Source organism: Mytilus galloprovincialis, chromosome 6 (assembly GCF_965363235.1).
Source record: "Mytilus galloprovincialis chromosome 6, xbMytGall1.hap1.1, whole genome shotgun sequence".
NCBI lineage: Eukaryota > Metazoa > Mollusca > Bivalvia > Mytilida > Mytilidae > Mytilus > Mytilus galloprovincialis.
In genome coordinates, this window is record NC_134843.1 from 26,843,687 (window position 1) to 26,860,493 (window position 16,807).

Here is a 16,807-nt window from a genome sequence, read left to right on the forward strand (position 1 = left end):
GATATTTTTAATATCGTTTTAAAAGTACAGGTACAGACGGTAAAACATCAATTACACGTGCAAAGCTGATATGGCGTAAATATTTTTTTCCAGAAAGAACATTTTTTTTTTTTTTTTTAAAGTGTTGCTAAACTTTTTTGGCTCAGTATATTTGGAATTTTAGGTCCTTAATGCTCTTCAACTTTGAACTTGTTTAACTTTATAACTATATAACTATTTTAATCTGAGTGTCACTGACTTTGTGTAGACGAAATGCGCGTCTGGCGTATTAAATTATAAGTCTGGTACCTTTGATAACTATTACTACACGTTGTCAAGTTTTCTGGTCCGATTAGTCCAACAAACTCTACTGATTAACATTTAATCAACTAATGCTAAGCTTGAAGTTTGTTTTACCTAGAATTGTATTTGGTTATTATTATTATTGTCAGGAATATCTGGAAAAGCATTGCTGATTTTAGTGATAAAAGAGGGACGAAAGATACCAGAGGGACAGTCAAACTCATAAATCGAAAATAAACTGAAAACGCCAAGCTAAAAATGAAAAAAAGACAAACAGACAAACAATAAAGCACATGACACAACATAGAAAACTAAAGAATAAGCAACACGAACCCCACCAAAAACTAGGGGTGATCTCAGGTGCTCTGGAAGGGTAAGCAGATCCTGCTCCACATGTGTGTAAATAGAAAATACAGAACTCCAATGTAAATTCTAAAAGTGGAAGTCCATATAAACTGACAAAATTCAATATTATCAACCAATGAAAAGTAAAATAACAAAAAAACTGAACCCCGAGGAAAAAAGTCCCTAATCAAATGGCAAAATCAAAAGCTCAAACACATCAAACAAATGGATAACAACTGTCATATTCCTGAATTGGTGCAGGCATTTTCTTGTGTAGAAAATGGGGAATGAATCTGATTTAACAGCTAGCATAACCTCTCACTTGTATGACAGTCACATCAAATTCCATTGTATTGACACAATGTCACAAATAGGGGTACAGCAGTCAACATTTTGTTACAGTCTTAATCATTTTAAAAGACAAGAAATACAAAATTTACAATAGCACAATAATGGGATCGAAAATAATTGGATGGAAAACAACTGTCATATTCGTGCTTTTATACGACCGCAAAAATTGAAATTTTTTTGGTCGTATATTGGTATCACGTTGGCGTCATCGTCGTCGTCGTCCGAATACTTTTAGTTTTCGCACTTTTACTTTAGTAAAAGTGAACAGAAATATATGAAATTTTAACACAAGGTTTATGACCACAAAAGGAAGGTTGGGATTGATTTTGGTAGTTTAGGTCCCAACCGTTTAGGAATTAAGGGCCAAAAAGGGCCCAAATAAGCATTTTCTAGGTTTTCGCACTATAACTTCGGTTTGAAAAAATAGAAATTATTGATATTTTGACACAAGGTTTATGACAACAAAAGGAATGTTGGGACTGATTGTGGGAGTTTTGGTTCCAACAGTTTAGGAATTAGGGGCCAAAAAAGGGCCCAAATAAGCATTATTCTTGGTTTTCGCACAATAACTTTAGTATAAGTAAATAGAAATCAATGAAATTTAAACACAAGGTTTATGACCACACAAGGGGGGGGGGGGGGGGATTGATTTTTGGAGTTGAGGTCCCAACAGTTTAGGAATTAGGGGCCAAAAAAAGGGCCCAAATAAGCATTATTCTTGGTTTTCGCACAATAACTTTAGTACAAGTAAATAGAAATCTATGAAATTTAAACACAAGGTTTATGACCATAAAAGGAAGGTTGGGTTTGATTTTAGGAGTTTTGGTCCCAACAGTTTAGGAACAAGGGGCCCAAAGGGTCCAAAATTGAACTTTGTTTTATTTCATCAAAATTTGAATAATTGGGGTTCTTTGATATGCCGAATTTAACTGTGTATGTAGATTCTTAATTTTTGGTCCCGTTTTCAAATTGGTCTACATTAAGGTCCAAAGGGTCCAACATTAAACTTAGTTTGATTTTAACAAAAAATGAATCCTTGGGGTTCTTTGATATGCTGAATCTAAAAATGTACTTAGATTTTTGATTATTGGCCCAGTTTTCAAGTTGGTCCAAATCGGGTTCTAAAATTAAACTTTGTTTGATTTTATCAAAAATTGAATAATTAGGGTTCTTTGATATGCCAAATCTAACTGTGTATGTAGATTCTTTATTTATGGTCCCGTTTTCAAATTGGTCTACATTAAAGTCCAAAGGGTCCAAAATTAAACTAAGTTTGATTTTAACAAAAATTGAATTCTTGGGCTTTTTTGATATGCTGAATCTAAACATGTACTTAGATTTTTGATTATGGGCCCACTTTTCAAGTTGGTTCAAATCAGGATCCAAAATTATTATATTAAGTATTGTGCAATAGCAAGAAATTTTCAATTGCACAGTATTCAGCAATAGCAAGAAACATTTTTTTGAGAGGATTAATATTCAACAGCATAGTTAATTGCTCAAAGGCAAAAAAGAATATTTTAAGTTCATTAGACCACATTCATTCTGTGTCAGAAACCTATGCTGTGTCAACTATTTAATCACAATCCAAATTTAGAGCTGAATCTAGCTTGAATATTGTGTCCATACTTGCCCCAACCGGTCAGGGTTCAACCTCTGCTGTCGTATAAAGCTGCGCCCTGCGGAGCATCTGGTTGTACTTGCATAACGTAATTTAAAAAGATGAAATTGAACTGTATGTGATGAAAAACCTAACAAAAATACCTAAATAAATTTTGGATATTTGTTTATTTAAGCAGTAAGGCTACTGTATCAAAACGTGATTTATGAACAAATAAATGATATGTTTTGGTAATGAATAGTTTTCATGTGTTGTTAATAACACATTTGGTTTTCAAATTTGTGAGATATTTTTCAGGTGATTGTTTAAGTTCAAAAAAAATTCAAAAAAAACTGTGTCGTGAAATGAATTGAACAACAAAAGTAAATAGAGTTTAGTTCTTTTTCGAACAAAGTAAAAAAAATCTCTACAGGACAGTGTCAGTGCTCTTGAATGTTACCAAAATTTTGTTATACATTATTGGGGCTTCTATGCTTGAATAGGCATATACAAGTCTAAACATCGCCACATATCTATATGCAGGGTTCTCACTAAGGATTTTTGAAGGCGAGTCCAAAGACTAGTCATTTTTGTCCATGGTGAGTCCAATAGTAAGAAGAAGATATTTTTTTTGCAATATAATTTATAGTTTTAGTCTCCAAGACCTTGTAGAGCAATGAAATGACATTAAATTCAGATTACTTTTAAACTTTTGCTATCAAATGATGATATGTGTGTTTAGTTTATAAGAAAAAATATTTCAATCTTGATGCATCTTTGGACTCACCAGTTTTGAAATTGGTGAGTCCAGACAGATTTTCATGAGTCCAGGACTCATGGACTTGCCTTAGTGAGAACCCTGTATATGTATGTCCCAATACAGGAACCTAAATTGTGCCAGATATCATATATTTTGCTGTGTTTTAATACTATAATTCTTTTATTATTTATATTTATTTATTTATGTATTTCTCTGTTATGGGTGTTCGTGTATTTATTTGTACTCTATTCCAGTGACATTGTCATTTTAGCGGTATACTTGTATATACGTTGGCCATTTTGTTTAATGAAACAAAGCTATACCAACTCTTTCAATTTGTCTTTTAGTTTAGAAATATGAAAATGTTAATGTACAATATGTAGTTGATAGATATAGAAATTTGTTGAATGTCATACCTGTAAAATGGAAAAACACAGTGAACACTGATATTCACAGAATAGCTATATCAAGAACAATAGACATCCAAGAGAAGAATTGGAGGACATGTATTTCCTGTGTATGTAGGCTGTATGTAGGCTGTAGAGGCTTTGTTTCGCAGACATTGTGGAGAGCCTTGGGGTCCCTAGGACTAACTGGACTAGTAAGAAGAAGCTTGGTTGGAAAAGTTGGAAAACAGACAGAGGAAGCTTCTGGTTGGGTGTGGAGGAAGAGAGAAGAGCAGTGGAAGAGCTAGCTGGTTCCTGGCTGAGTCTGATCAACTCAGTCGACGCACCCCTGGAGATTGTCGTGGACAGCGCCAAAACAGCCAAGGAAAGGGGAACCAGCAAGTATTCGACAGAGAAAGTGTAGATGAGATGGTATCACAGGTAGGAAAGTGGATGGACATTACTGACAAGTCTGGTTTACCTGGGAAGAACAAGGCGTGGTGCTATCAGCATGGAATATTACCAAGGATAACATGGCCTCTGTTGGTGTACGAAATACCTCTAACCAAGTTTGAAGGTTAGAGAGGATGTTCAACAGACACTTACGCAAATGGCTTGGGGTTCCAAAGAGTTTTAGTAGCATTGGCTTGTTCAGCACCAGTTCAAAACTTCAACTACCACTGTCTTCTATTACAGAGGCGTTTAAAGTCACCAAAACCAGACAAGTTATGATGCTAAGAGACAGTAAGGATGACAAGGTGAAAGAGGCAAGTATTGATGTCAGGACAGGAAGAAAATGGGTGGCCAAGACCGCTGTTGAAGATGCAGAGAGTCGATTAAGACATAGAGACATAGTGGGAGTGGTAACATCAGGGCGACTTGATTTTGGCAACATTCAGCAATCATTATGGCAGTCAGTAGATGGAAGACATAGAAGGGAACTTGTTCAGCAGGAAGTTCGTCGTGGAGAAGAAGAAGATTGACAAGTAAGAGACGTCAGTATAAAACAACAAGGGAAATATATGAAATGGGAAATGGCACGACCAAGAAAGATAAGTTGGCATGAGATGTGGAGAATGGAGGGCCAAAAGATAGGCTTCTTACTAAGATCAGTATACGACGTACTACCAACACCCACAAACCTTACAATGTGGAAACTGATTGAAGACCTTAGTTGTAAGTTGTGCGGTAAGCCAGCAAACTTAGAACATGTTTTGTCATCTTGCAGGACAGCTTTAATAGATGGTAGATACACATGGCGTCATGACCAAGTACTTAGAGAAATAGCAGCAGTCTTGGACACACAGAGAAGAAAGAAGACTAAGATTGAGAAGGGGTCAAAGTTCCCAGCGGTATTCTAGCAACAGCAAATGACTGGGAGATGCAAGCCAACGTTGGGAGAAAGACCACCTTCCCAAGAGAGATCATAACAACAACCCTCCGACCAGTCATTGTGCTGTGGCCCAGAATCAGCAGACAGGTCATTCTTGTAGAGCTAACAGTACCATGGGAAACAAGACTGGAAGAAGCCAATGAGGGAAAGCTTGCCAAGTACCAGGAATTGATTAGTAACAGACATCAAAGAGAAGAATTGGAGGACATGTATTTCCCAGCGGAGGTAGGCTGTAGAGGCTTTGTTTCGCAGACATTGTGGAGAGCCTTGGGGTCCCTAGGACTAACTGGACTAGTAAGAAGAAGCTTGGTTGGAAAAGTTGGAAAACAGACAGAGGAAGCTTCTGGTTGGGTGTGGAGGAAGAGAGAAGAGCAGTGGAAGAGCTAGCTGGTTCCTGGCTGAGTCTGATCAACTCAGTCGGCGCACCCCTGGAGATTGTCGTGGACAGCGCCAAAACAGCCAAGGAAAGGGGAACCAGCAAGTATTCGACAGAGAAAGTGTAGATGAGATGGTATCACAGGTAGGAAAGTGGATGGACATTACTGACAAGTCTGGTTTACCTGGGAAGAACAAGGCGTGGTGCTATCAGCATGGAATATTACCAAGGATAACATGGCCTCTGTTGGTGTACGAAATACCTCTAACCAAGTTTGAAAGGTTAGAGAGGATGTTCAACAGACACTTACGCAAATGGCTTGGGGTTCCAAAGAGTTTTAGTAGCATTGGCTTGTTCAGCACCAGTTCAAAACTTCAACTACCACTGTCTTCTATTACAGAGGCGTTTAAAGTCACCAAAACCAGACAAGTTATGATGCTAAGAGACAGTAAGGATGACAAGGTGAAAGAGGCAAGTATTGATGTCAGGACAGGAAGAAAATGGGTGGCCAAGACCGCTGTTGAAGATGCAGAGAGTCGATTAAGACATAGAGACATAGTGGGAGTGGTAACATCAGGGCGACTTGGTTTTGGCAACATTCAGCAATCATTATGGCAGTCAGTAGATGGAAGACATAGAAGGGAACTTGTTCAGCAGGAAGTTCGTCGTGGAGAAGAAGAAGATTGACAAGTAAGAGACGTCAGTATAAAACAACAAGGGAAATATATGAAATGGGAAATGGCACGACCAAGAAAGATAAGTTGGCATGAGATGTGGAGAATGGAGGGCCAAAAGATAGGCTTCTTACTAAGATCAGTATACGACGTACTACCAACACCCACAAACCTTACAAGGTGGAAACTGATTGAAGACCTTAGTTGTAAGTTGTGCGGTAAGCCAGCAAACTTAGAACATGTTTTGTCATCTTGTAGGACAGCTTTAATAGATGGTAGATACACATGGCGTCATGACCAAGTACTTAGAGAAATAGCAGCAGTCTTGGACACACAGAGAAGAAAGAAGACTAAGATTGAGAAGGGGTCAAAGTTCCCAGCGGTATTCTAGCAACAGCAAATGACTGGGAGATGCAAGCCAACGTTGGGAGAAAGACCACCTTCCCAAGAGAGATCATAACAACAACCCTCCGACCAGTCATTGTGCTGTGGCCCAGAATCAGCAGACAGGTCATTCTTGTAGAGCTAACAGTACCATGGGAAACAAGACTGGAAGAAGCCAATGAGGGAAAGCTTGCCAAGTACCAGGAATTGATTAGTAACAGACATCAAAGAGAAGAATTGGAAGACATGGTATTTTCCAGTAGGTAGGCTGTAGAGGCTTTGTTTTGCAAACATCGTGGAGAGCCTCAGGGTCCCTAGGACTAACTGGACTAGTAAGAAGAAGATTGGTTGGAAAAGTTGGAAAACAGACAGAGGAAGCTTCTGGATGGGTATGGAGGAATAGAGAAGAGCAGTGGAAGAGCTAGCTGGTTCCTGGCTGAGTCTGATCAACTCAGTCTGCGCACCCCTGGAAATTGTCGAGGAGAGGGGAACCACCTGATGATGGAACCAGCTGAGCAGTGGAAACACTGTATTTAAGGTTCATGTGGACCCTATGGCTAAAATGGCCATATTTTCACCTCAAAATGTACTCTGTGGACCAGACAGGGAATACCGAGGACCGCAGTTCGAATCTCACAATGGGTTTTTGAATTTGAGAGAAATATTTTTCTCATTGAACTCAATGTTTTTGACCTGTGCTATAAGCAAGATCGAACGGTATTTTTTCTCGAATGCACCCAAAGCGGAAGCATGTAGTGTTGATTGGACCTATATTGTATTCGTATATTCGGTGAGTTGGAGAATTGTTTTCATGATAAATTGTTGATGCTTAGATAAACTTTAGTTCGAAGATACTATTGACTATTTCTATTGATAAACTGTGTTGACGTTTACCCCTATTCCTGGTGGTTTCAGGAAAAGGGAGAGGACACTTCGGTGTACCTGACTGGGTAAGGTGTGTTCGGAAAAATGTCTCTAGAAACTAGTCGTAATGGAAAAATGCAGAATTTATATAAACAAACAAAATATATGAAAGGCGGCAAGGTATTTAAGAAAGAATGTGCAGTTAAGGTAATTCACATACCAACTAGGACATTTTTGGCTGCGCAAGTAATTACAGTAGCTGAGAAAGTATGTGGAGAAAATTCCGTTTTGGCAATTGTACCAAATGATGCTGAAAGTTATTATGTGGTAACAACGATTACAGAAGAAAATGCTGAAAAATAGACAAGAGGATAAGAGATAGATGAACAATCTTTTGACTGTAATTTTCAATTTTCTGATTTAATTGTTGTTTCATTTTTGAATTTGCCTGCACATGTTGAGGATAGTGTGATAATTTGTGAATTGAAAGAAAAGAACTGTACAATTCATTCACCCATATATAGACATGTACATCCTGGAACTCAGGTTGCTGATGGTACTCGATACGTGAAAGTGAAATTTCCACCTGACTTGATTTCTTTGTCGTGGTTTATGAAGTTTGATATCGGTTACGGGGAAAAATATTTTAAAGTAGTTCATGATCACCAGAAACAACTTTGTAATATGTGTGGGTTTCCTTCACATCAGTATAGACAATGTTCAAACTTGATTTGCCGTGGTTGTGACAAACAAGGACACAAAAAGAAGGAATGTAAAGCAAAGAAGTGTGATAAATGTGATAGTTTGCCAAATCAGTGTTTCTGTCCAATTGAAGATGATGGTATTTGTCCATATTGCGGATATAAACCTTGTGAATGCGTCTGTGCAAATTGTAATGAGAAATATGATGAATGCAAATGTCATTGTGAAGGGCGTGGCAAACAGAAAGAGGAATGTAAATGCTCAAATGAAGAAGGAATGGATGATGACGTAGCTGATGAACATGATGTAGAAAGTCATCCCAAAATAGAAGTTCATGTAGAAGTACATCCCATAAGTAAGGACATGAGTGACGTTAACGAAGAAATCACTAGTACAAAAGATGATGACAGGAATGGTGGATCTGATGAAGATGGTAGCAATTCTTCCGAGGATACTATCGAGGAGATAACAGAAAACGGAGATCGTGGTGATGGTAGTGCAAAAGGAAAAGAACACGAGGCTGCAAAAGATCTCAGTGGTGCAAAGAATAAAGATCGCGCTGATGTCAAAGATCGCAGTGGTGCAAAGAATAAAGATCGCGCTGTTGTAAAAGATCGCAGTGGTAGAAAGAAACAAGATCGCGCTGGTGAGAAAGATCGCATTGATGCAAAGGTCAAAGAACGCGCCGATGAAAAAGATCGCAGTGGTACAAAGAACAAAGGACAGAAAAGACAGATTGATGATGATAGTGAAACTGAAACTGTACAAAAAATATTGTGTAATGATGATAATGATAATGAAATTGTAATTGAAAATTGGGATAATGATATGCAAGATGAAAATATTGAAAGTAATGATATGCAAGATGAAAAAAATGAAAGTAATGATACTCATAGTAATATTAGCAAGGACATCTTATTGTGTGAAAATAACACAGAATCTGATGTCAAAAGTGAAAGTATGGAAGACTGTTCATGTGCTGATGAAAAAGAACATGGTCAGTCTAAGTCCACCAATTCAGGTGGTTTTAAGCGAAGAAATAAAATGAAAATTCCACCGAATGTGAAAGGTAATATAAGAAGGAACCCTTATAAAAAGAGTGTAAACAATGGAGAATCTTAATGTATTTTTTCTTTTTTCTTTTTTCGTAATGGTTTTATTTGTCACCAATAACTGTAATGGGCTGAGGAATGTGAATAAATTTAAGAAGTATGTATCTATAATAAATGAAAGTGGAATAGATTTTTTGATGTTACAAGAGACATTCTGGGATGAAAGTTTTGTAACAAATTTATCTGACATTTTTGAAGGTACAGTTTTTTTTATAGTAAAAGTACTCAATTGAGGCAAGGTGTTGCAATACTTGTTAGTCAGAAATATAAACACAATGTAACTAAAGTGTATAATGATAAAGATGGTAGATTTTTACACGTGAAGTTTGAACACGAAGGTAGTGTTTATAATATTTTGAATGTATATGCTCACAATGTAGGAAAAGAAAAGAGTGATTTTTTCATGTTTTTAGATAATTATATGCAACAATATGATAATATTATTGTATCTGGAGATTGATGATATTGGTTATAAAACATTGTGTAACTTAATGAATAATAATAATGTATATGATGTATGGCGTCGGAGAAATCCGGACAGTAGAACTTTTTCAAGGAAACGTATGTAATTTAGATTTGCAGCAATCAAGAATTAATTATTTTTTAATATGTAGAAATATATCACAATATGTGCAATATGTAAGATATAAAGATACTTCCTTTAGTGATCATGCTTTTGTAGAAATGAAAGTTATTTTTGATAATGTAGAAAGAGGTCCAGGTGTTTGGATTTTAAATAATACACTTTTAGATAATGAAGAATATGTTTCAAAGGTAATCAAGATTATCGAAGAGAGTAAAACATGTCCTCTTTTTGAAACAGAGACACTGATATGGTGGGACAATTTGAAGTATAAGATAAAAAAGTTTTCACAAGTATTTAGCAAGAGAATAGCAAAAGAAAAAAATGCTAAGTATTATACTTTACAAAATAAAATTGAAAGAATATGTATTAGAATTGCAGAAGGTGACAATGTTAATATAGAGCAATATGAAAATCTTAAATTAGAATTGAGTGTGTTAGAGGAGGAAAAGTGTAAAGGTGCTATATTAAGATCAAAAGCATATTGGGCAACAGAAAACGATAAATGTACCAAATATTTTTTTAATTTAGAGAAACATAAACAAGAAGCTAATTGTATAAAAGAACTTTTTGATAGTGAACACAATATTGTTGTATCAGATACGGAAAATTTATTAGAATTGCAATATCAGTTTTATAACAAATTGTATTCTTGTGTAGAAACAAATGAACATGCCATGGATGAATTGTTACAAAGTGTACCTATAAAGGTAAATATAGATGACCAAGAATTATGTGACAGTGATATATCAATTAATGAGATTTCTTTAGCTGTAAATAAGATGGCAAAGAATAAGAGTCCAGGGTCAGACGGACTTACTGTAGAGTTTTATATAAATTTTTAAAATTTTTTAAAATATATTTTATTGAAATTATATAATACAGTAGAAAATGACAAATCATTGACTAGATCTATGAGAAGTGGTCTCATATCTCTTATTTTTAAGAATAAAGGTGATAGGAGGGATTTACGAAATTATAGACCTATTTCACTTTTGCAAGTCGATTATAAAATTTTAGCTCGTGTTATGTCAAACAGGTTTAAAACTGTGCTTTGTAAAATTATTTCAAACAGTCAAACTTGTTGTATATCAGGAAGGGACATTGCAGATACAATTGCATGTATTAGAGATATAATAGATTTAATAGAAGATGAGAATATGGAAGCATATATTGTAAAATTTGATCAGGAAAAGGCGTTTGACAAATTCTGTCATAAATATTTGGTAAAAGTGTTAGAAAAGTTTGGGTTTGGAAATAGATTTATAAATTGGATTAAAATATTTTATACTGATATACAAAGTTCTGTTAAATGTAATGGATTTTTGTCAAAATATTTTAAAATTAAGAATGGTATTCGACAAGGATGTCCTATCAGTGCCTTATTATATGTGTTATTAGCAGAACCATTAGCATATAGAATTAAGAGTAATTGTAATATTAGAGGCATAGATATACCTCATAGTAATGAAACGGCGCTTATATTTCAACATGCCGATGACACAACATTATGTGTAAATGACAAGAGGTCAATATATGAAACTTTTGGTGTTTTTGATCTTTACAGTAGAGCGTCAGGTTCTACAGTTAATAAAAATAAATCTGAGGTAATGTGTGTTGGAAAAGGTAAATTAAATGATTGTGATAAAAAAGACCTAGGTCTCAAAATTTGTGAAAACTGTATACAGGTCTTTGGAGTTTTAGTTGGGAAAAACCAAATTGAATGTATTGATAGGAATTGGAAAGATAAAATTAAAAAAATCACAAATATTGTAAATATGTGGAAACAGAGACATCTAACATTATCAGGTAGAGCTGTTGTAATTTCTTCATTGATGATGTCTAGGGTTTGGTATACTTTAGCTGTTTCATCTGTACCTCAGTGGGTTTCTGATAAATTGAAACAATTATGTATTAATTTTTTGTGGTCATCTGGCTCACACTTATTAAAGTATAGAACAATTATTGGAAGTAAAGATACAGGAGGACTTAACATTCCTGATGTTCATTTAAAAATGTTGTCTTTTAGACTGAAATTTTTAGGAAGGTTTTTAAATCCTGATTGTAAAAGTTTATGGAAAAGTACATTTAATTATTTTTTGAAAAGAGTACATAACATGAACTTAGACAGAAGTGTGTTATTTATGTCTTTAGATACAAAAAGTATGTTATGTTTACCTCCTGTTTATAAGGAGATGATGGAAGCGTGGCAGTATATTAAACCAGAGATAAGTGTGGATCTCAGTACTGTTGATATTTATCACCAACCTTTGTTTTTTAATTCTGAAAAGTTTTTATCAGGTAAAATTAATGAGTGGGATTGTTTTATAACTGCTGGTATTGTACAATTAAAAGATATAACATATGAAGTAATTCCTGGATTTTTGTCAAGCCAGGCTATTTTTGAAATAATACAAGAAAAAGTGGAAAATGTTAGCTTTGATAGCATAAAGGTTAAATATGAAAAACTGTTAATGTTAATACCTGATGAGTGGAAAACTGTTGTATGCACAAAGTGTTTTGAAGTGCATGAAGAAGTTTCTAGCTATTTTATTGAGTACGAAAACAAAGTTAGTGATGTAACTTCCTGTAACACTAAACGATTTTACTCAATTCTATTGACTAAATGTTTTATTAAACCAAATGGTTATGAATTTTGGAGAGATCATGGTGATGTGAACGAAAGTGAATTTGTTGACATTTGGAAACAAGTGCATAGTTATTCGAAGCCATCTGACTGTATTGATTTAGATTTTAAGATTGTTCATAACAGAATTTTTACAAATATTAAACTTAAGAAAATAAGGATATAAGACAGTGATTTATGTCAAAGTTGTAATAACGATCAAGAAGATTTATTTCATATTTTTCTAACATGTGAAAAATGGAAAGAATATCATGATTATATATTTAATATACTTTTTGAGTTGTTTGTAAAGTCTGAAATAGATTTGTTTCAGAAGTATACTTACAAGAGGATTTTCCTTCTTGGAATGACAGGAACAGTAAAAGGTGTTAATATTCATTTTGTTAATTTTATCCTTTCTGTTGCAAAACTATGTGTTATGAAACAGAGACAAATGATAAAATAACAATGTAAAAAGTGTAAATACAGTGGAATATTTCAAATATACTGTGAAACATTATGTAAGATATTTCTATACATATTGTAAATATACAAACAGACTTTCTGTTTTTAACAAGAAATTTTTAAATGATAATTGTATTGTTTTATTAGATGAAGATATCCTGTTGTTTTGTTTGTAACTATGTAGTAAGATAAGATAACAGAATGACATTTTGAGATTTGAATTGAACATGTATGTTATATGTTTGTTTTTATAAGATATTGTAAATTGCAGTGAATGTTTTATTGAATAAAGATAAAAAAAAAAAAAAAAAAAAAAAAAAAAAAAGACGGCCAGACAGGGAATACCGAGGACCGCAGTTCGAATCTCACAATGGGTTTTTGAATTTGAGAGCAATATTTTTCTCATTGAACTCAAATGTTTTTGACCTGTGCTATAAGCAAGATCAAACGTTAAATTCACATTTCTGAATTTGCCCGTAGATTTTCAAGTGACAACAACCTCAGGCGATATAACTTTGTTCACCTTTAGTATCCCCGAGCCGAACCTTCGGTAGACATTATTCATGTTCGACTTCTTGTTATCCGTTATTCAACAATTTTATTTTCAAATAAAGCAGTTCCAATGAATAGTGTTTTAACCATTCAAATGATTGCTTTGTAGGTTTACAAACCAGTGTAACTAATCGAGATGTACTTTATTAAAGTTCTCAATGTTGTCAGGAATAGGGGGATGAATTAAGAGTAAGTGTATATGAGGCTAACTAACAGAAAATGACAGCAAAAAAAGTAGCCTTCAGAGAGAGTCGAACTCTCGACCTCCAGTTTACTAGACTGGCGCTCTAACCAACTGAGCTATGAAGGCTCCATGATAAATGATTTGAAATATTCAATATTTATATCTAGACTTACTCTTCCGTGATCTATGGGCAAGTATATACAGGTGCACACTAATAGACAGAGAAACAATTGCATTTTAGACATTATGCAGTTGCTTCTGCTTCATTTTACCTAAGAATGAGACGAAACGGTCGATTTAATGTTGATACATCGATTTTTCTTCCTATTGTGTTATTTCATCATATTTACTATTTCTGTCTCTCGGAATATATATATATGTATATTGATTGATGAATTTACAAAACAGAATTTCCAATTACCTGCAATTTGTCATGAAGCTAAATAACCAAAACGAAGCACTTGCATGTCTTTTGACGGTCGAATGTTACGGCTAGATATAAGTATACAATTCTGATGTCTGAAACTATTCTGTCGCCATAGCTCAGTCGGTTGACGGCCAGACAGGGAATACCGAGGACCGCAGTTCGAATCTCACAATGGGTTTTTGAATTTGAGAGCAATATTTTTCTCATTGAACTCAAATGTTTTTGACCTGTGCTATAAGCAAGATCAAACGTTAAATTCACATTTCTGAATTTGCCCGTAGATTTTCAAGTGACAACAACCTCAGGCGATATAACTTTGTTCACCTTTAGTATCCCCGAGCCGAACCTTCGGTAGACATTATTCATGTTCGACTTCTTGTTATCCGTTATTCAACAATTTTATTTTCAAATAAAGCAGTTCCAATGAATAGTGTTTTAACCATTCAAATGATTGCTTTGTAGGTTTACAAACCAGTGTAACTAATCGAGATGTACTTTATTAAAGTTCTCAATGTTGTCAGGAATAGGGGGATGAATTAAGAGTAAGTGTATATGAGGCTAACTAACAGAAAATGACAGCAAAAAAAGGGGAGGATTTTCGAACGCACTAATCAATAGGATGTTTACATTGTGAGGTCCGGGAATTTTTTCTATTTTGGTGAGTTAAAAGCCAAATTGTTGATGAAAACTTTGTAGAATATCTTTATTGTGTGGCATTGGTAGTTAAAATATAAGGAATTAGTTGAAATACAGACTTTGTAACCCCTTATTCCTGCTTTTGTTGTGCAGGATAAGGGGGGTGTTTCGGTGCGCCTGACTTAGACATTAGGGTTTAACCAATAACCAATTAGTTGTGAAGTGTGCGTTCTGATAAACACCTATAGTGATAATGCAGAATAATAAATCGAAAGAGAGTTCAGAAAGGACAAGAGATGTATCAGGAGGACAAAAAAAGTCTCTACGATATGTTCATAGACTCGATAGACATTATAAGAAAGAATGTACTCTTCAGGTACATAACATACCAAACACATCTTTTAATGCCGAAACTGTGATAGAGACAGTGGAAAAGATATGTGGAGAGAACACAGTTTTAGCTGTTGTTCCAGTTGATAACAATAATGGTTATGAAATAACAACCGATTCGGAAGAGAGTGCTTGGCAACTGACAAATGGACTTAAGATTGATAATGAAAATTTTGAATGTACATTGCAATTTAATCAAATTGTAGTTGTGTCATTTATTTACTTACCAGCTTATATTGAAGATCAAGCTATCATTGACGCTTTAGAAATTAGAAATTGTGAGATAAAATCAAGTGTTTTCAGGCATGTTCATCCCAAAACACAAATAGCCGATGGAACGAGGTATGTGCATGTAAAATTCCCACCTACGCTTGTATCTCTACCATGGAGTATGAAATTTAAAACTGTCAGCGGAGATAGATACTTTAGAGTGATACATGATAAACAAAAGTCACTTTGTAATAAGTGTGGATCGCCTTATCACAAATACAGGAAATGTCCACAGTTAATTTGTGATGGGTGTGATGAACAAGGTCACAAAATGAGGGAATGCAAGGCGCCCATATGTGAAACTTGTCGGAAATTGCCTTCTAAATGTTGGTGTGGAAAAATTGACAAAATTTGTCCATATTGTAGAAAAGAACCGTGCGTTTGTGCTTGTGAAGGATGTAAGTTAGCCTTCAATCTCTGTAAATGCGGCACTGACAACACAGATAGAGATTTGATGAAAGAAACTATAGACGATAATGAAAACGAGAATGATAAGGAAAGTGATATGAATGTTGATAAAAAGAAAGAAAATATTGAGCGGAAAAAAAGAAAATCGGAAAATGTCGATGAAAATGTGAAGCAGGCTAAAATTAAAACGGTGAAATCATATAACAACGACCATACTAGTAATGAGGATGAGGAAATCGTCGAGGTTAGTGGAGATGACAATGATAAAATGATGAGTGAAAACAATAAAGATGGTGACACTGACATTCTAAACTTAGAAGAAAACACTTGTGAAGAGGATGATAACGTGGTAAATGGTGACGCGGTGAATGGTGACGCAGTGAATGATGACAAAGTGAATGGTGACGTGGTGAATGGTGAAGAGGTAAATGGAGGAATTGAGAATGGTAAAGTGGTGAATGATGAAGTGGTTAATGGTAAAGTGGTAAATGGTAAAGTGGTAAATGGTAAAGTGGTAAATGGTAAAGTGGTGAATGGTGATGTGGCAATTGGTAAAGCGGTGAATGGTAAAGTGGTGAATGGCAAAGTGGTGAATGGTAAGTGGTAAATGGTAAATTGGTAAATGGTAAAGTGGCAAATGGTGATGTTCCGAAGGCGGATGAAGACATAGTGGTAGATGAAAGAGATGATGAAAAGAAAGAAAGAAACAGTCAAGATATTTCTGATAATATGACAGTTACAAATGAACAAAATGATAAAATTGTAAAACAAACTATTGTACATGAAAATCAAAACAAGCATGATTCTATTCAGATTCAAACTGAAGTTATTATACATGAAAATAAGGAAAGTAGTATTGAAGGTAAAGATAGTAAGGCAAAAGATGATGAAAAGATAGATGTTTCAATTGTTGCTGATTCCTCTTCTGGTGGTGATGTCACCAGAACTGGAATCGGAGATTTAGATAATATCTCGCCTGTTGGTGCCTCAGGTACTGATGGACAAGATAACGTGATAGAAGGTTTAATGGATGTGTC

The 16,807-nt window shown here is 34.9% G+C and overlaps 1 non-coding gene across 1 annotated transcript; it reads right to left on the reverse strand.

Annotated features, from left to right (window-relative positions):
• Positions 1–13,691: 13,691 nt before the first annotated feature.
• Trnat-agu (transfer RNA threonine (anticodon AGU)) lies at positions 13,692–13,765 on the reverse strand. The gene has a single exon. It is a non-coding gene; the product is annotated as a tRNA-Thr (tRNA).
• Positions 13,766–16,807: the final 3,042 nt, after the last annotated feature.